This window comes from Marmota flaviventris, chromosome 7, assembly GCF_047511675.1.
Source record: "Marmota flaviventris isolate mMarFla1 chromosome 7, mMarFla1.hap1, whole genome shotgun sequence".
Lineage (NCBI taxonomy): Eukaryota > Metazoa > Chordata > Mammalia > Rodentia > Sciuridae > Marmota > Marmota flaviventris.
Window position 1 is genome coordinate 81,038,453 of NC_092504.1, and position 22,988 is coordinate 81,061,440.

The following is a 22,988-nucleotide window of genomic DNA, read 5'->3' on the forward strand; positions in this document are numbered from 1 at the left end:
TGAGTTTTTAAGTTGGTTTATTGCTTCCTGCATTTCTAGGATTTCTGTTTGTTTGTTTTTTTATAACCTCTATCTCCCTGTATAGTTGATCCTTTGCTTCCTGGATTTGTTTGTGTAATTCCTTGTCGAAGTGATCTTTCATTGTCTGATTTTGCTGTCTAATTTCTTCCTTGATACTCCAGATCATCTGAAGCATATATATCCTGAATTCTTTATCTGACATTCCATCTGCTGCAGCTGTTACCTCTTCTAAAGTTGAGCTGACCTGCATTGCTTGTAGTCCTTTCTTTCCTTGTCTTTTCATACTGCTTGCGTTTCTTTCTTCTTGGTGAAACTGTTGTGTTTTTGAAAGTTTTTCCCCCCCTATATATTTATATTGCTCTTGTATAGTTGAAAAGTCTCCCTTGCAGGTGCGGGCAGGGGCTCAGCTCTGCCCCTCCTCCAATTGGTGTGAGGTGTCTACCACGCCCGCGGACCCCTGGGCCTGATCCCCCGTTCTGTCGCAGGTCTGCCTACCTTGCAGGTGGGGGCGGAGGCTCTGCCCTGCCCCTCCTATCACGCCCGGGGACCGCTAGGCCTGATCTGCAGGTTGGTCGCAGGTCTGCCCACCTTGCGGGCTGGGTGTCAGTTCCGCTCCGCCCCCACTCCAATTGGGGTCACTTGACCACCACACAGGCGGGCTGCTGGGCCTGATCTGGGCGCGGGCGAAGGCTCTGCTCTGCCCCTACTCCAGTTGGGATGAAGTGTGTACCACGCTGGCAGGCCGCTGGGCCTGATCCACCGGTCTGTTGCAGGTCTGCTTACCTTGCCGGCGCGGGCGGTGGCTCTGCCCTGCCCCTCCTACCACGCCTGCAGACCGCTGGGCCTGATCTGCAGGTTGGTTGGTCGCAGGTCTGCCTACTTTGCGGGTGCGGGCGGCAGCCCCTCTCCTCCCCTCTGGCTCTGCCCTGCCCCTCCTACCACGCCTGCAGACCGCTGGGCCTGATCTGCAGGTTGGTTGGTCGCAGGTCTGCCTACTTTGCGGGTGCGGGCGGCAGCCCCTCTCCTCCCCTCTGGCTCGACGACAAAGCGAGAGAGACTCGGGTATCTGTGACTCACCCTCCCTACCAGTGGACCAACTGTTTCCGTCGCCGCTGGCACCGATGAAGTTTTCACCTCGGCCGCTCTCCGATGACATCAGATCTCTGCCATGCTGGCATCCCCTGTTCTATGGCTGAATCCCATTTTCTTCTCTTCCAATAGGCGGAGCTGTGCCCTCTGAGCCGAGCTTCTGCCCTCTATGTGCTGACAGAAATCCCTGTACGGTGGCTCCTGGGAGCCTCTCAATCCTGTTAGTCCATAGCCCTTTCACTTATCCGGCCCCTCCCCCTGTTCCTCCTCCCAGCCAGCCAGCCAGGTCCTGTTCACCAGAGGCGGTTCCCCAAGGATCTGATTACACTTGCAGCCCCACCACGTGTCCTATATCCCGAACGATGAACACCCTCTCTGTCATTCAATTAAGCCCCAGTGCTGTGGTGGGGTGATCTGGGAACCAACAGTTTAATTTTTCCGGACCCCTTTGGTGGGCACGCCCCCAGAAACTGGCGGCTAAGATCTTGGGTGTCGCTGCTGGTGTTAAGGGGAGGTGGGGATCTGGAATCCCCTCTGCTTCCCTACAGACACACCCCCGGTGGTTTCCTGGCTGCTTGTATCTGGAGGGGGTGGGAGTCACACACCTGCTAATGTGGATTCCGCTGGGAAGGAATTCTGTCGGCGGAACTCTGGTGATGTCACCACTCTGCTATGGCGGGCCCCAGGCTCCTTGCCGGAGTGTCCGAAGGGAGGGGTGGGAATGGTCTGTCTGGTTGGTTTCAGCTCCCGGTTTGCTATTTCATGAAGGCTTGGCGAGAGACCTCTTCCTCGAGTCCCTGCACTGCTCCTGCTGCGCTGCGCCTCGGAGGCTATCCGCCCTGACGCGGGGGCCGCGTGCAGGCAGCTGACAGTCGCCGAGTCGCGCGGGCAGCGGCTGGCGGGTCTGGACCTCTGCGCTGCGTGGCGGAGATTCACTCGTCTAGCGCAGACTGTCACCTCCAAAAATCCTTCCAATTCCCGGCCGGTCTCTCTTTAGTGGAATTTTGCTAGGAGTTTCTCAGCAGGTCGAATCTAAGCGTATCCATGCGTCTCTCTGACCCCGTTGTTGAGGAGGTACTGAAAGCACTGCCTCCCCTCTCGCCGCCATGTTCTCACCCTCCAAGCTTTAAAATTAGCCAGTTTTCTGGAGTTCTTGATCCTCTTTTGTGTTTTTTCAAGTGCAGGACACTGTTCTTTGGCCACAGAGTCCCTGTCTTTGCATATATTAGTTGTCAGTATTTCTCACTCTGTTCATTTTTTGTAACTATCATTCACATTCTTTTAATAAGGATTTAGTTTAAAACATCATCTCTGGTGGTTGAATTTGCATTCTCTTTCTTGGTCTCATACTCTGTGTGTCCCAAAAAATCCTTACTGCTCTCTGTTCTTTTGTTTTAATCCATATTTACATTTGTCATCATTTTCTTCTGCTTTATGGATTTTATTTGACATTCCATGAAGTGCCAGTCTGCTGGAGATGAATCCTTTTAGTTCTTCAAGTCCCCAAAGTCTTCATTTAGCCTTGTTATTAAAAGATACTTTTAGTTGAGTATAGAATTCTAGATTCACATTTTTTTAGCACTTTGACCCACTGCCTTATTTTTTGACTGCTTTGAAAAAAGAATTCTGCTGTCATCCTTACTTTGTACCTTTTATGTAATGTGTCTTTATCCTCTGACTGCTTGTACATTTCTCTTTTTTACCAGTATATTCCAGCAATTTGATTATTATATGCAATGATTCAGGGTGATTTTATTTTATTTTATATACTTGGTTATCATGAACTTCTTGGATTTGTACATTTATAGTTCTCATGCAGTTTGGAGTATTTATATCCTTATTTACTCCAATAGCTTTTCTGACTAATGGAACTCCAATTACACCTACATATATCTACAATTCACTAATGAAAATATTTTTAAAATGCAGTCTATCCTTAATAACAGGAAGAAACAGTGGTCTCACTTATTATTCAGACTAGCTTAACCCATTCTCATGACTCAGGATTCCAAGTAACTGGGACTATAGATGCATGCTACTGTACCTGGCAAACTTTCTCCCTCTCCTCCTCTTCCTCTTCCTCATTCTCATTCTCTTTCTTCTTTCTTTCCTTCATTTGGATAGTTTCTATTAGCATATACTCATGTTCTGTAATCATATGCTTTTAAAAGTTCTACTTTGTTTTATGGGAATTTAAAAAAAGGGTTTGTTCTTTCAGTTGTCCTCAAACTAAAAGGCCCCTTTTCATAATTATTCTTATTAATATCTTTATAATAACAAATAGGTGAAAGTATAGATATAGGGGGACTCTCTATTTTCTGGCCATATTTTTTTCAGTAAACTTATATAACATTAAAAATAATTTGTGTTAATTAAAAATCTAGTCATTAAAAAATTGACTTCTAAATCTTATCAAATACAGGATGCTGCCAAAGTATACTTTTGTTCAACACAATCATTTAGGTTTTTTTATTAATATTTCTTTTTCCAAAAACTCTTGTGGAACATTTTAAAATACTTAAAAATATGTAATGTATTAGTCCAAACTCAAAATATCTAAGAAGTATACTTGTGTCAAATCATTTTACATGAAAAGATGTGGAAAGAACTGTGAATTCTTCTGTCATAGGGAGTAGTGAGTAGTGAGATGAGAGAACAAATGTATTAGATAACTTTATGCACATTATAAAAATAAATACAGTTTAAAACATTGTCCATTTTAAACAAAAACAAGAGACTAGTTGAATGCCTAAGACAATGAAGTAAAAAGTAGGTTTGGTACTAGAGCAAAAAGACTATTCAAATATAGATAATTGATAGCATAAGATTTAGCATGAGGAGAAGTAAGTTGGTAATATAGTCTTCATGGGTTGGCAGTTAATCTTTTTTTTTAATTGTAAGGTGATGATGACTAGAATAGAGAGAAGAAAGATAACTCTAAAAGAAACCATATGCATAGTGTCATTGTATGCTGAAGAATTTTTAACTACTATATATAAATACTCAGAACACTTCCAGGATGAAGGTATTTTGATAATCATCACTTTCCTGAGAAAATACAAAAGCAAAACATGTGAAGTGGTTTGCCCAAAGTCAACATATTCAATCAGTGTAAGAACTGGAATTTAAACCCAGACATACAGCAATGTTGTTTAACATGAATCCAATAAATTCAAATTAGAAATTATATTATGTATACAAACAAATATGCAAGAATAAATATCACTTGATGTATAACTACTATACAACAATAAAAATTTTCAAAACATATAAAATGAACTAGCTCATTTCAGTGAATGATAGGGAAAATTAAACTTTGAGCCTGGGCAATCTTCTTTGCCATGAATCAGAGGCAAAAGACTTATATACAGAGGCAAAAGACTTGAATAGGCTTTCAAAAAAGTACATAGCCAAAAACATGAAAATACAGTCTGAATAAAGAACCAACATTAAAGGTAAAAATAAAAATATACATAATATCAAGCATTGGTAAATATGTGGAGCAGTGGAAAATCTCAGGCTTCATTATTGGGTATGTGTATTAGTAACATCACTTTTGAAAATCAGCAACAACTGCTGAAGCTAAAAGTAATAATTCCTATAGCTATTGTAGACCTAGGTATATAACAGAAGTCTTCTTATATATTCATCAAAAGGACAACAATAGCTGCAATGATGGTGAAGGAAGAAGATATTACAGTTATAATTTGACTGAGCAGCAGAAAGTAATCAAGGCCAAATGTCCTCTAGTCAATTAGAAGTACGAATTTTATACACATGGGGAGATACTCTAAAAGAAGCATTTGTGTGGTGTGCAATATGGCCATGTTTGGTTGTATGATAATTACTGCTCCAAACAATACAAGTAGAACCCCAAGAAGATGACTTAAGTCTCTTCTGTTTCACATTTTGGGTGAGTGATTTTATAAGTTCAGTGCTGATGAATTATTCATACCCTCATAAAGAAAAATATTTAATATTGATCAAAGAAATTTCATATTATGATCAATTGAATGGGGGAGAATATTTTCTTTGTGCAAAACTGTCAGGGAATGGAAGTCAAAGAAGAGAAGCCACAGGTTATAATTATTCACATTGAAAAAAAATAAAACAAAAAAAAGAAAAAAAAAGAAGGAAGGAAGGACTTCTATAAAGACCTTTAAAAAGAAAATCCTCCTTTTGAGAAGATACAGTGATTTGATTTTTATGGCATATTCATACATGTTCTCTAAATTTACAGAATATAAATTTTTGTATAAAGTATGATGTTCAGAAATGGAAAATCAGGTCATAACTTTGGTCAATGTCCTCTACATATTTAAACTTTAAAGAATTCTTCAGTTCTTGGGAGTAGTTATGTTCCCTTCTTTGTTAATTTCCTTCTGTAATCAGGTATCCAGACTCTTCCAATGGAATGACAGCTTTCCATTTCGGTCCTAGAAGGGATCGCTGATGTAAGCTTGGAAAAACGTAATAATTTGTGAAAATAACATTTCAAAAACAAAGAATGAGAATATTGATTTATTTGTAAAGTGTCGAAACTTTAAAGGAACTTGCTGGCCCTCAATTGTTGAATGGACCAATGGACTAGGGGACACTCATACAAGGGAAAATTATTCACGAGACATGAACAAGTTTATACTAAACACAGCACAACAAATGTTTTTTCATGATGAAATATTTCAGAAATATAACAATATATAAATTTATTTCTTTTTTATATAAAACTAAAATGCAAAGAGAGTTCAGAGTGTTGGCAATATTCATTTCCCTGTTCTAGGATCTGTGTACAGGTTGAGTCTGTGAAGTGACTATGATATAATCATATGATTTGTGAAAATTTATCTGTCTGAATCAAATGAAAATTTACCTGAATATTAAAATTCAAGTTTAAAAACTCGTATGGAAATTACAAAAGATTCTTTGGTATTTTTTTTTTCATTGGAACATAATCTAAATATAATAAACAAAAAGTTGAAACTACAATCACATAAACTATATGGAATATACTTCAGGAGCAATAAAGGATTGACAAAATTGTTATTCAATGAGTTTATAAGAGGACAGCATAGTTTATAAATAATATTATTAAAGCTAAACTTGAACAAATATGTATTATTTTCTTAATGGATGATGATGACAGCATGAATGAAATTCATTGTGCTAGTCAAATTCAAATGCATATGATGAGTTTTAAATGAACACATACACGTACACACACACAAACATATGCATCACAGTTAAAGGATGTGGTATTAAAGATAAAAAGATAACTAAGCAAATCTTTTTACAAAGTGTCTAAAATGATTTATTCCAGAGAAATATTAAGTTTATTTTAATTAAAAAAAATATTATCCAAGTTAATAAATATTGTAAACTATTCAATTTGAAACACTACATATAATTACCCAAAAACAATTGAAAAAAGAGGACTATGTTTCCTTTGACATAGAATATATTAAATATATTTTACCCTGTGTTTTTCATATAATCACTGATTTTGAAGGACATTTAAATAGAACAAGTCTTCAATATCAGCAAAAATAATGAAACATTTGATGATCCCATGTAAACTTTCACTATTTTGGATTGACTTAGGAAAAAGACTTTTGTAATGTGAAGGGCAATTGCATTATATCATAATAATGATAGTCTAGACCTGCAGAATAAAACTGTATTTTAAAACTATATTAGCTAATAATTTAATCTGTCATTGTAGTGGGAAAGCAATCAAGAGGATATGTAACAAGAAGGTTTATCTATAACCTACAAAAATAAAGCCCAGATACTAGACAGAATTTTGTTTGAAAGGCATGGTTTGTCAAATAAATATAATTGTGTGTAAAATTAAATGATCAAATTTCACATGTGTAATATGAAACTAGAGGTCTGAGGTCTAGCTTTCTTTTGAGGTCAAATCACAGCTCTCCCTCTGGCAGGACAGTTGATCTTTGGCAAATAGGTTAATATTAAATTTGATATAAATATAAGCTATAAGTTAATTAAAATTAATATTAATAATTAATTTATATACCAATGATAAAAAGCATGACGTGCATTGCTGATTTCAATCCATTTTAGCATAATTTTCAGAAACAATATTATAGACAAATTACTATGTTAAATAAAAAGTTTAGAAGGATCTTTAACAATAGATCTAGAAATCCTAAATGAGTATAAAATGATTCTAAAGTTGACCAATATAACAATACAATTAAGAAAGCAATTCCCTAAAACACTGTTTTGATTATTTGCAATGTACTAGACACCTGTATCCACAGTGTACTTGAGAGTAAACACTAGTTGTATTCATCTAGGCATGCCTAAATAATTTCAATGATATATCAATGAAAAAATATATCTTAAGAATTTTTGGTGAGAGATAGGATAGCATATGCAATTTTTCTGCCTGTTTGAAAGATTTTTGACTAATTGTTTGCAATTCAAATTTATTAAACTTCCTATTATATTAAAGCATCAGTATTTCACAAAATGAAAATTGTATTCCATTTTTGTTTTATTTTAAAATATCATTTACAAATATTTAAAAATGTCATATATCTGTTTAACTAAAATTTTGGGTTTTTTTCTATAATTTTCAAACATTATGAAATTTATTGAAAACAATTTAAATGGATGTTCATAAGCATTAAAGCTTTAAAAAAAAGTCTTATTTTTTTGTGGGGAGGCTAAAGCATTTATTCAAATACCTGTCAGTTCTTTTTCAATTTAACAAAACTTGTGAAATGTCATTAAGAATAATAACAAAATATATCTCAGAAATTGCTTCTCTCCAAAGAAACTCATCTGTTTTTCATTTTTCACTATGTCATTTGTACATTTAAGGAGACATCTGACAGTGAAGGGGCTCTCTGCAGTTATTGTATTGCAGGTGCTTAATTGTCTAGGACAGTCACTTATCCATGAAATAAGAGCCCAAATGGCCTGTAGTTTCAGTAGTTTCCCCAAACACAGAAAAAGAATTGCCAACAGTTAGAGATAGCTGAATCATATTTAGCTGTTAATTAGGGAGCATTATATATCTCATTCATATCACACAGTTGAGTATTGCTGCCTTATAAAAGATGTCTCATCAAATTTCTGAAACCTATGAATGGTATCTTATTTAGAAAAGGAATATCTGTAGAATGATAAAGATCTTGAAAAACTGGAGATAATCCTGAATTTTGGAGGTTGATTATAAATTGAAGAATTGTCCTCATAAGAGAAGGGAAGAGGGAGAATTCAAACAGAAAAAAAAAAAAAAACAGAATACCTAGAAGGAAGTGATGTCAAGAAAAACATAGAAAATGATAAAGTGGGCTGTGAACCATGGAATTCCAAGGATTGGAGGCATTCATCAGAAGTTGGGAGAGAGTCATGGGGCAGTCTACATAGGACCTATCAAGGGAGTGCATGTCTGCCAAAGTCTTATTTTCAGATTTCAGAACTTCAAACTAAGAGATTTCTACTGATTTAAGTCAACAGTTTGTAACAATTTGTCACAGCAGTTATTAGAAAACTAACAGATCCTAAGTTATCTCAGAAGCAGAGAGTATTCACCTAATTTTCTGTTAATGTTTTCATCTTCTGCCCTTTTATAGGTTTATTTGTGAATTCAGATACAACAATTGCATCCTTATAAATTACACACTAAATTTGCAAAAGGAAAACAAATTTCCAAAAATGTGGCCAGCTGAAAACATAGGAATCCAAGATAGACATCATAGTATATGTAAACATTTACAATATATATTTAAACACATCAAATTACACAAAAACATTATCAAATTTGACATAGTTCACTTAAGAGAATGAATAAATACAACTGTTTCTTAAAAAATAAAATAAATTTAAATCACAACTTCCTAAGACATGCATATTTGGTATTTCATATGTGGTTAAAACAATCAATGTGATTTACTATACATCATTCTAAATTTACAACAAACTGTTGTTTTGTTTTTAATAATATTAGAATAATAATTTAATTAAATCACACTTATTGAAAGTCCCAGTTATTTTATATAATTCATGTTTTTGCAGTTAGTACTTTTTTTGAGTTAGAAACATATTTCATTTACCAATTTGTTAGTTTAATTTAAAACTGTTACAAATTTAGACGAGCAGTTCTCACGCATTATGGTCTAAGGACCCTGTTTGGAGTCTTAAAAATTATTGAGAAATCCAGAGTTTTTTATTTAGGGGGGTTATATCCATCAGTGTTCACCATACTGTAATTTACGACTGAAGCATTTTAAAAATATTTATTCATCATGTGTTTTTTAAAATAATAATAAAACTTTTGCATGCTTATATGAGAAACACATTTCTAATTTTACAAAACTATCTCTATTTCAAAACAAAATGTGGTGAGAACAGTGACATTGTTTAACAGTTTTGCAAATCCCCCTTTTTAAATTTGTTTATACATGACAGTAGAATGCATTTTGACACATTGTACCCAAATGGACTCTACATGGTAATGAGTGCCACTAGTAATGTAATCACACATGTCTATAGGGTAATAATGTCTGTTTCATTCTACCATCCTTCCCATCCCCACCACCTCACCACTTCCCTCACTCCCCTCTGCACAATCAAAAGTTTCTTTATTGTCTCCTAACCCCCAATGTGGATAAGCATCCAATTATCAGAGAAAACATTTGGCCTTTGGTTTTGGGGGTTTGGCTTATTTCACTTACCGTAATATTCTCTAGTTCCATCCATTTACTGGCAAGTACCATAATTTTATTCTTCTTTAAGGCTGAGTAATAGTTCATTGTGTATATATACCAGAGTTTCTCTATTCATCTGTTGAAGGGCATCTAGGTTGGTTCCACAGTTTATTGTGAATCAAGCTGTCATAAACATTGATGTGGCTGTATCACTATATATGCTAATTTTAAGTCATTTGAGTATAGCCCAAGGAGTGGGATTTCTGGGTCAAATGGTGGTTCCATTCTAAGTTTTTTAGGAATACCCATACTGCTTTCCAGAATGGTTGCACCAATTTGCAGTCCCACCAACAATGTATGAGTTTTCCTTGCCAATATTTATTATTGCTTGTATTCTTGATAAAATTGCCATTCTGACTGAAGATGAAATCTTAGAATAGTTTTAATTTACATTTGTCTAATTGCTAGAGGTATTGAACATTTTTTATATATTTGTTGATTGATTGTATTTCTTCTTCTATCAGTACCAATAAATCAAATGCATTTCTACACAGAAGTGATGAAGTCACTGAAAAAGAAATTAGGAAAACTACCCCATTCACAATAGCCACAAAAATAAAAATCTTGGGAATCAAACTCAAAAAAGAGGTGAAAGATCTATACAATGAAAACTACAGCACACTAAAGAAAGAAATTGAAGAAGACCTTAGAAGATGGAAAGATCTCCTGTGCTCTTGGATAGATAGAATTAATATTGGCAAAATGCCCATACTACCAAAACTGCCATATAGATTTTATGCAATTCCTATTAAAATCCTGATGACATTTTTCACAGAACTATAAAAAGCAATCATGAAATTCATTTGGAAAAATAAGAAACCCAAAATAGCCAAAGCAATCCAATCCTTCGCAAGTAGAGTGAAGCAGGAGGCATCACAATATCAGACCTTAAACTATGCTACAGAGCAGTAGTAACAAAAGCAGCATGGTATTAGCACCAAAATTGAAATGTAGACCAACCAATAGTTATTTCAAATTATTCCCATCCAATGGGTTATTTCACTGATGAGGTTACAGCCTTTATAAACTAATCATTTCACCTATAAAAATTGGTGTATTGGTATCATATTCCCAACACATGAACTTTTCGAGGGACACTTCATATCCAAACCAGAAGAAAACCGAACACTTTAACTCAAACACCCTTAAGAGTTAAGGACTATTAATGAAAGAATTATCCAATGAAGACTATATCTTGGTGACCAGATTTTCATCTGAAGCCACTTCTTTATTTTAGTTAATATTCTGTGTGTACATGATAAGCAATAACCAAAAATTACTCATGAATTTTTTATAGTTGTACCTACATGTTTATATTTATTAAAACTTTAAAAAGCTCAAAAAAGGATTTGAATTTTTCACTATAAATAATTATTAAAAATATATATTAACCTTCATTTGAATATTATGTAACTTATACATGTCTTGAAAAATAACATGTACTATTTTATGTTTCAGTTAAAATTTAAAAGAAAAAACATTTAGGGGAATGCAGAGGACCAAAATTGAATAAATGATCTTTCATTAATCTCTCCATGGCTTATTTCTCCGTATAAGTGATTGTCACAAATTATGGAGCCTTTTCTACCAGCATCAACACCATCCAAGAACTAAACTGGAAACTATGAGAATGGTGCCCAGAAATCCATGTTTTAACAATTTAATGATTTTAGTGATACTGATATAGAATAAAGCTTGAGGGTTACTGCTCTATATAAAGAAAATTTTTTAATTACATAACATATTACCTAAAATTTCTACAATGTCTTCTCAATTACAAAAGTTCAATATTATTATTAATTTCAGTGACACATGCCGTGTTATAGGTAGGTTTTTCTCTTCTTTTCTTAATTATATTATTGAAATATCTTTGATAGCACAATATCAGTAAGCTGCTACTTTCTACCAAATAGTCATGAAACATCAATTAGGATCATTATTTGGTACAACTAAAAATTCTAGGCTTTGCTCCCCACAGGACCTTTAACTGTGAACTTTTCTTTATCATTTGTTTTTAGGTTGTTTTTGTTTGTTTGTTTTGTTTTTTGTATCTTTTTTCCTTTTGTTCTTTGTTGGTGTTGCTGTTGCTAATGTTTTTCCATTTTCATCAAATTGCTTCAGTTCTCTGCAGAAAATTTCACTTCCTATATCCCAGAGAGACTGTCAGAAAAGGCAAAAATCTGCATCAACTGCTACTTTTACTTCATTTTCTGTAAAAAAAAAAAAAAAGGAAAAAAAAAGTCATTCTTTGTTCTGTTTGAGGTTAATCTCTCCAACTGAGTCTTGATCACATGCTTTAATAGATCCACCTAGATTTTGCTTCATTAGCTATTCCTTTATTTTCTTTCTTTCTCTAGCTTCTTTCTATCAGGAATTAGATATAGTTTCATTGCACTTTTATAATTTAATTAACCACAGCATAATTTTTCTGGAAAATATATGGAGAAAAATAATTATTATTATATTTTATTTGGAAAACAGATATAATTTAGTCCAAAATGCACAAAGAAAAAATCTCTAGGGTTATGAAAGACAGTGAGAGTGATTAAGCATTGCCAGGAGTAATGCTCAAAAGGTAAGTTCAGAAAGAAAAAGTGGATATGTTAGAACTTCAAATGAACCACTAGTAGAGCAAAATACATGTATCTGCGAACAAAAACAAATGAAAATCCTCATCACTGTAAGATCAGAAATCAGTAATAAGAAAACATGTGAAAGCAAATTAGGGGTTCCACAAGTTCAGGATTTTTGTCTGACTTTTACTTTATTTTCCACCAATATGAAGTCATTGTTTGGGCAAGTACCTAATGTAATATAATATGCTTAGCATAAAACTTTTCACCGAGTTACCTCACCAGCTAAGAAACAACAGAACTATTGGCCAAGCATGAGAGGGATACAGAATGGGTTGTAGAGGAAGAAGTAGTGGTATATTGTTTACAACTTTACAAAATACTTCAGAAGAAAAAATTGTACCTCATCTCACTGATTCTCTTTTTGTGAGCTAGAAAACTGAGGATTTAAATAAATTTTTATGAAAACCACTCTTTCTAAAATCTAAATCTGAAAGTAAACACAGCTCTCATAATTTAATCAAAAGAATCTACTAGGGATATAATTTTCCAGAGTGAAAAAGGAGAAAATCTATTTTTTAAAAAGTAAAATCTCATATTTCTTTAACTATAATTTTAAGAAAACACATTTTAAAGTATTAATCCCATTATAAAATATTTTTTAATAAATTTTATTTAATACATAGAGATGTCAATTTGCAATGGTCAAGGTAATAAACCACTTTCCACAAAATGAAAAACATAATGCTTACAATGCCATATTTCTTATTTATTTTACAATAGAAATTAAGTTGAAAGCATAATACAGTTTTACAATTGCTACTTTACTCCCACATGAGGTATGACATTTTATCCAAAATGCCTTAAAGCTTTAAAATTACAGAAGATTAACATCCATGAATTTTAAATTTATTTATTAGTAAAAGTACTAATATAGAGATGTCAAAGAGGAAAATAATATAAAATGACAAGATATTTCAAAATTTCAACAGTCCAACAACCTGGATAAAGAAATTGGGAAGAAGTTTATTAGAAACTTTACAAAATGCTTTAAATAATTATAATTATATTCCTAGTGTTTATATTTTCTTAAATAAAATTGGGATAAATTTAAATGCATCATATCTTAATAATTTTAATTCTATAAAGAAAAATCAAGATTTACCAATACAGCAATGGAAATCATCTTACTGACTACTTACCTCATTGCTAATAATGTGTTAGATAATTCTTGGTTCTTTTGTGTATGATGACTAAATCAAAGATCTATCTCCACTTTTTCTTCCTTGATTTTATTTGAAACCTAAACAGCAAGAGAGAGGGAGCTTTGGTTTAATTTTCATTTTTGAAGAAATAAGAGCACAGAATAACAATAGATAAAAATAAAGAATAAAAAAGTCAGTTTGAGTATTGGTTTCATTTTATATTATTTTTCTTTTTCACATCTTTGTATTAGTACATTTACTAATAAATAAATTTAAAATTTATGGTGTTAATCTTCTGTAATTTTAAAGCATTAATGTATTTTGGATAAAATTTTATACCTCATGGGAGTAAAAAAGCAATTGTAAAACTAACTGTTTTATGCTTTCAAGTTAATTTCTTTAGTAAAATCAATAAAAAATATAGCTTTGTAAGCATCATGTTTTTCATTTGTAGAAAGTGGTCATCAACAGAAAAAAAAGTGGTGGATATTTCAAACTCAAAGTTACATTTTCCAACAGTCCAGGTAAATAAAAAAGAAAACATTGCAGTAGAAAGTGCTATAAACCTCTTCACTATTTTAGAGAACTGCCCAAAATCTCATTTAAACAAGTAATTTATAGCCCCAGAGCTATTATATTGAAGAAGTAGCATATAAGTCTAATATATGTATTAAATATAATATATAAAATAATAACATTATTTAATTAAAATGTTGAGATTTCATTTTTAGTAAGTTGATTTAATAAATCTGATGATGAAAAGTTCTGTTTAAGGCTACATTGCAGAAGCCTATTCTGATGTCTTTTGTCAGTGTATTCTTAAAGTCTTCTAAAACATACTTTTAACTTTGTTCTATAATTTAGAACACTGTGCATCCAAGAATTGCCCAACTAGAAGAGGCTGTATTCTGAAACTGACGACTAAGATAGAGTAAATATGTGACACAGATGTATTAAGTGATTCTTGCACAATGCTGGCAGACTCTAACAGATGTAGGGTGACCCTGAGTAAGACACAGAAATTTTTCTACTGTTTAGTGACCCAAATATTGCCTTCTTTGTGAATAATGTAAGAAAGTGTGGTCTTTGACTACCAGAATTCTGTTACTTTCATATATTTTGTCATATAAAATTGACAATTATGTTAATCAAGGTTTTGGTGTACTGAAATCATAATTATGCAATAAATTGTGTCTTTATTTACATATACACATACACAAATAGCAAGATTTAGAAGATAATTTAAGGTCATAAATACAATCCTTTGAAAGCATTTTACTTTCTTAAAATTGGTAAGTTGTTCTTGTTACAAGAACAACAGTGACAACAAGGGAAGATTTACATAGATCTGATCTGAAAAGTGTATTGTTGCCATTCTAAATTTTACTAAACTGTGCTTTGTGATTGTGGTTCTGAGTTGTGGTTCACTTCTGACAGTGTATATATAAGTCAATGCAGCTGTCTCATTATCTAATAAAATTACACATACATTAACTGTCTTTTAGCTGACAAAATGTAGATACAGGATCAACAGTATGGGCAGACATTCTGTATGTAAAATACAAGATGTTTGTTACTGAAAACTTCCTTTATTATGTGAAGAACAATTTGAAGATATTCTGATGCACAGTGGAACTCCCCTGTAATCCAAGCAGTTTGGGAGACTGAAACAGAAGGGTCACAAGTTTCAGGCCAAACTCAGCAATTTAGTGAGGCCCTAATCCTCAGTAAATTCAATCTCGAGTACATACATCCCCAACCACCATACAAAAACAACAGAAGAAAGAAAATATTTGGATATTATTTTTTTTGTATGGTAATTATAAATGTGGCCTAATTTAGGATGTTTTTCTGAAGTATGGTATGGTGTACTTGTTTAACATTGAACTTAAAATAAAATCAAAATTTAGTACGTCTGGAATGCGACTAGTCCCTCTAGCTTTTGTGACACAGATAGTAAGTACTACCATTCAGAAGTCAAACTGAGCTCAATGATTCACATGTTAATCAGGCAGGCTTATCATTAAAAAGCCAATTGATCTGAGCCTACAGTCTGATTATTGTAAGAATTGAGAAAAGTAAACAAATTTCAATAAATAAATCCAAATCTGGAAAAACAAATGGTTATTATCTCCAGAGACAGATGTTTCAAGCAGCTTCTTAATGGTTGTTAAAGAATATTATCCTCTCTAAGCTTCTTCCTCAACAAAATAGAACTAAAGGATTGAAATAGGTGGCCAAGATAAAAACATTAACATATTGTTTGGTATACAGAGCAGCTTATTTCACTTAATTATAAAAATTACTAAAATGACTGCATATTGTCTTTCAGACTTAGGCTTTAATCACTTCCTATCTTTTGTTTTGTTTTTTGTTTTGACTTCATGGATTCTGAAGAGTGTATTTATTATATTTTTATTTCTCATTATACTTTCACAAGATGGAGCTTATATTAATTACATGTCTATCTTCACATACATCATTCACATCAGAATGTATTAATTTTAAAATGTATTAAATTATTTTAAAATTTAAAATAATTTTTAATTGAACTCTGAGTATGTGCAAGAAATTACACCATGTATTTGATAAAAATATGATTCATAAAATCTCCATTGTCAGTCCATCGACAAAGAGACAAACATAGACTAAAATAACTATTAGATGATGTGTTTATTTAGCAATGGAGATGTATAGGCATGCCTTTTCTCAGAGTTATGTATTCACATTTTGCTAATTCACTCAATACTTCAAATTGCATTTGAGTATCCACTATATGCACATATTGAGGAAGTGATCTGTTGGATAAAGCTGATAAGTACAACTAGGATGAAAACCTGAATATTTCAATTTAAGAATAATTCTCAATCCAATTAGATACATTTATAAGAACTATTTTTCCATAATCAACTTATTGTCTATATATTGGCAATAAATACAAAATAATATGTAAAATGTAACATATACTATAACATAAAACTATAAATTGTTTAGAAACAAATTTAGAAAATTATGTAGTACAATATAATTGGGAAAAATTAAGACATAAAGAAATGGAGAAATATCTACTCATTGTCATCACCAAGAACATATATGCAAGACTGCAAAGGAAAGCCACAGGCTAGAGCCCTGGATTATTCAAATGTTTAGGTACACAGGAAAAGAGGATCCACCATTAAATGAGACAAAGATGTTGGGAAAAGTATAAACGGCAGCCATACCCCAGAGAAAAAACCCCAACATGGCGCCTAAGCACCTCTTCTTCCTACCTTCTTCTTTTCTGCAGTGGCACGAAAAGTTCCCGCCCGTGTGAACTCTCCCGCCGGCGCCAATTTCAAATCTCGCTGGCGGGGAACCTTAGCCCCAATGAGAACTAATTCCTGGGCTCCGGAGCTGATATCTGAAAGAACTTGCCAATAAACGGGTTGCCTGCCATTTATCTAAACCCTACCATCTCCCCCTTAGTTCTATATAAGCACACTGCTTTTTGCAATAAAATTGGACTTCTCCCGGCGAAGTGTCTTTGCGTGGGGAATTCTTTCAAAAGAAAAATTAGTTAAATTAGTAAGAATTGAGTGAGGTTAAATGTGTTATCATGAAAGCCAATTAGTATTTATGTTTTATTATGCTTTTATTGGTACATTACAATTGTATATAATACTAAAATTCATTGTGACATATTCATTAAATGCACATAATATAATTAGATTAATTTTATTCCTGAGTACCATCTATTTCCCTTTCTCACCTTCCTCTATTTTATAGTGTTCCTTCTAATTTCATAAGAGTCCCCCATTATTGTTTCCTTTTTTTTTCTAGATTCCAGATAAAAGAGAAATCGTACGTCTGTTAACTCTCTGAGTATGACCTATTTTGATTAACATAATGTTCTCAAGTTCCTTATATTTTACTGCAAATAACATAAATTTATTTTTCTTTTTTAGATGAATAAAATTTCGTTTTCCATATATACCACATTTTCTTTATCCAGTCATCTAATGATGGACATCTAGTTTGATTTCATAACTTGGGTATTGTGAACTGCACTATTTTATATAAATATCGAAAAGTGGTATAGCTGAGTCATATGGCAGTTCTATTAGTAGACCTTTGAAGAACTTCCATACATATTTCCATAGTGATTATACTAATTTACAATTCCACCAACAGTAAGTGTTCATCTTTCTCCAAATCCTTGCCACATTTACTACAGTTTGCGTTCTTGATGACTGTAGTTTAACCCAGATAAAAATGTGAGTATAGATTTGATTTACACTTCCCTTTTAAAGCTGTTGAATATGTTTTTCATATGTTTAGTCAATAAATATTTCAAGGATAAGGAAAGAATTACTCCTATGAAGCTGCTGATAAGTCCAAATGATGAATAATAAGCATTCACCACTGGTTTTATGGTGTACTTTTACATTGTCACTGTACATATGAAGGTGATTAAAAATTAGCATGGTGTTTTGTTTTGGATATAAATTTTTCCCTGATTATACAAGTATATTCAGATGTAAAGATATTAGATTATGAAAGCTGTAACCTTGTCAATTCAATCAAGTATAAATGGACTAAGTAGGTAGTAACTAAGGAGATGGGGCATGGCTGGAGAAGGTGGGTCACTGAAAGGACTGTTCTCCCTGCAACTCCTTGTTTTTTTCTGCAGCTCCTTCTTCAATCTCTGCTTCCTTAGACTTCCATGCACTGGGGCAGTCACCTCATCTGGGCTGTTCTCCCTTGATGTGCTTGCTACATGGATCTAGAGCAATGGAGTTAGCCATCTATGTCTAAGACTTCAGAAACCATGAGTCCCAAATAAACTTTTCCTCCTCTAAGTTGTTCTTATTGGGTGTTTTGTTCACAGTTGACTAAAATACATTGGATGTTTAAAAAAGAATAAATTTATTTTTTATTTTTTTTTTGCTTTTTTCTCTAAAAGAAGGTAGTTAATCTAAGTGGTAAACTCAGAGGGGAAAAATGTCCTGAAAACTTTTTGTAATAATGTGTGTTTATTTATGGGGACTTTTCAGTATTGGAAAGATGGTAATAATACAAAAAGATAGTAGAGGATTTAGTGAACATATGTCCCTGAGTAGAAAAAAGACATACAATCTAAATTTAGAGAATTTTTTTTTCTTAGCTAGTTATTTGGACATTTGCAAAGTAAAAATAAGAATAATGATGTGTATGACAGAGATACATGGATGCATATTTCATGGAAATGCAATAATAGATATTCTGTTATAATAACCTTAATTTACTGAACAAAATAGAAAATTATTTTTCATTTAAGAGTGAGAAAACGAGATATAGTTGAGGAAGAAAATGCACATAATATTTGTGTAGAAGATTGAAGAAATGAGTGGACTGGGAAAGTTCTAGTAAGATTATAAAAAATACTAAATAGCTCTTGAGCATATTCATAAAGAATGTAAAATGAAAATGCTTATACTGTATAAAAAGTGAAGATATATTTAAAATGTACTTTATTCTTTAAAAGTAGGTTACAAAAATATATCTATGAATAAAATTATATCATAAATTCTATACCAAGGCTAGAAATAAGTATTTATTGTCAATTTGATAATGAACTGTGAATATGTTTCTTCTCTTTATATGAAGGACATATGTGTTTATTTTATTTTTTAAAGAGAGAGAGAAGAGAGAGAATTTTTTAATATTTATTTTTCAGTTTTCAGTGGACACAACATCTTTATTTTATTTTATGTGGTGCTGATGATCAAACCCAGTGCCCTGCGCATGCCAGGTGAGCATGTTACCACTTGAGCCACATCCCCAGTCCATATGTGTTTATTTTAATAATCTTTTTTTTGTAATTTTATAATAAGTGAAAATGCATTTTTGTGATTAACCCATTAATAATTTTGGCCTTAATGAATAAATACATTAGAAAAGATTAAAAAAATTATTAATGGGTTAATCACAAAATTGCATTTTCACTTTTATTATAAAATTTTAAAAAAAGATTATTAAAATAAACACATATGTCCTTCATCAAAGTTTAACAGCTACTATCATTTCCTTTATTTATTCTCTTTTGTCTCTAATATAACTATAAATATAGATATTCCAATACTTTAATCTTAAATATTTACCTTTTATCTTCTAAACATGACATTCTCTTGCTTAACTACCATGTTGTTATCATTGTGAAATATATAGTAATTTCAGAATTTGGTCTAAAAATTCTGTACTATACCCCAAATTTCTCCACTTTTTCAAAATAATTTTTGAAAACTAGATATATGATATTACTTACTCAAATAAAGTATAGAAATGTAACCAATTATCAATAATTTACAACAACATTTTAAAAACTAGAAGTCACCAAGTACCACCCCCATACACCCATATAGGAGTCAAGGCCCAAGTTAGGCCCAGGACCTACCAACCCACACCAAAGCATGCCAGATAGAGCACTAATTTCCAGGATATATAAAGAACTCAAAAATCAAACAACCCAATCAATAAATGGGCTAAGGAGCTGAATTAACACTTCTCAGAAGAAGATATACAATAGATCAACAAATATATGAAAAAAATATTCAACATCCCTAGTAATTACAAAAATGTAAATTAAAATCACTCTAAGATTTTATCTCACACTAGTCAGAATGGAACTTATAAAGAATACACAAAACAATAAGTGTTGGCAAGAATGTGGGGAAAAAGGTGCAATCGTACATTGCTGGTGGACTGCAAATTGGTGCAACCACTCTGGAAAGAAGTATAGAGATTCCCTAGGAAGCCTGGAATGGAACCACCATTTGACCCAACTACCACAATCCTTAGTCTATAACCAAAGGACTTAAAATCAGCATACTATAGTAATACAACTAAATCAATATTTATAGCAGCTTAATTAATTCACAATAGCTAAACTGTGGAACCAACATATACACCCTTCAATAGATAAATGGATAAAGAAACTGTGGTATATATACACAAATATATACACAATGGAATATGACTCAGAATTAAAAGAGAATAAAATTATGGTGTTTTCAGCGAAATGGATGGAGTTGGAGAATATCATGCTAAACAAAGTAAGCCAATCCTAAAAAACCGAAGGTTAAATGTTCTCTCTGTTAAGTGGCTGCTGATCCATTTTGCGGGGAGGGGCATGGGGAAAATGGAGGAACTTTGTGCAATGGGGAGGAAGAGAAGGGAAAGGGTAGTGGGGGCAGAAAAGATGTTGGAATGAGATAGACATTATTACCTTAGGTGCATGTATGACAGCATATAGGGTACAATGCTATATCATATACAGCCAGAAATGATAAATTGTGCTGTAATTGTTTACGATGAATCCAAATTCATTCTGCTGTCATGTATACCTAATTAGAATTAATAAATAAATTTAAAAACAAAAATGGAAGTCATCTCCCATTAGTTGGCTGTGAATCCAATTTAGTAATCAAAGGAAGCATTTTTAAAATAATGAAATATAGAAGGAAATAGAGAAGATAGGGAAAGAAAGACAAAATAAAGACCAAAAATTAATACTTAAAATAAAGCTAAATATAATTTTCACACTTGTTTTAGGATTTCTGATCTAAACCACCAAAATAAACATGGATGTGTATATTTGTGTGTGTAATTTGACATTATTATCTGTAAAATCACATATCACCATTTTGAAAAATCTCTTTTAGCTTCAATTCACACGTCTCACCTTCAATACTTAGAAATACTTTGGGCAAGCAAATTTAAAGATTTAGAGTCCAAGAATCATTTATATTCATTTACTTAATTTAGCTTACTTTGATTATGTGCAATAAGTAAACTTATTGACATTATTTATTCTATGTGTATCCTTTTGCTGACATCTCAGCACCCACACCAATGTACCACAGGCATGCAGAGAAGAGATAAAGTGGTGGGAAGAATAGACAATTATAATAATTCTAAAACTCATGTTGTGGTTCATTATTGTCCATATTATATAAAACCACACTTCGGTTATTTTTATTTTTAAAACTCATAAGCATTTCAACAATTATTCTCTTATAAAGTTTAATGTATGTATGTGAGCAAAAGAAAACACAAATAAACCAAAAATCATCTGAAAAACTCTTAATCACCCAGCACATTTTATGGTACAAATATACTGTCATATTTTACAGAGAAACAATTTTTGGAAATGGAATATTTTAGTTGAAAACAATTTCTTTTCAAAAGTCTTTTGTTATGCATCATTAAATAGAAATTATAAAAAATTGTTCCTATCTATATTCCTGTTAATCAAAGAAAAGGGCTATTTCTGGAAGCCTCATTAATACTGCTTGAATTTACTGATTTATTTTTCTATCTATAAAATGTGTCATTGTTCACTATTATTTGGACTTACATTTCTTGTTAGGTGAAATTTCAACTACAACAAATGAAAAATACTCTTTCTCTTACCTATGCATAATGAAAAATTAATAAGATTTTTTCATAATTGATTTCAAATATTACTAAATATCAAATTTTAAACTATGCTCATGAGGAATAAAGTAGTTACATGTTTTTTCATCTACTCATCAACTTTATTAAAGATTTTTAAAAGATACACGAAATAATATATTATTTTAACTGAGTACTAACATTAAGCAAAGTTATTATTTTTAGAACCTACTTTATTTTGAATTGGAAATAAGTTACTGCATGTGCATTGATTATGTTTATCACTATCATATCTACCATTTATATATTTATATTGATAACTGAAATTGTTCAGTAACAAGATTTTCAGGTATCAGTGCTAGTATTATGTCATATTTGTTAAAGAAATCCTTTGTTTCAAACTTTGAGTAGGATAAAATGTATAAAAGTAATAAAATACTTAAGATTTTTTTGTTTTATTTTTGGTGTCAGTACTGAATTTTAGGCCTTGTACTATTTAAGTATTCTTTGCCATATATTCCATCTTTATTAGTTATTTTTTTATTTAAAATATCTTATGTACCTTTCCTTCTCTCTTTATATCTGTTTTGTTATTCTCATTTCATTTTCTTGTTTTTAAATTTAATCCTTAGGTATTCATATTTTCTTTTTTCTTCTATGTTAAGCTTCCCTATGATCAGAATGATTTAGAGCAGATTCATATGTTTGGATATTTTCCCATCTCAATTTAAAAGTCATTTTCATATAATTCATAACTGACATCAGGGTGTCCTCTTGCTCTGAGCTATTAAAATATGTATGTTCAAGAGTCTAAATTTTGGTGTATTTTTTTTCTAACTTAATGCACTTTGGTCAATTTGATATGAATGCATTTTGTCAATGTTCACAATTTTATTATTCTAATTTATACCATTGCATATATTTTTGACAACTTCATTAAAGATGTTTAA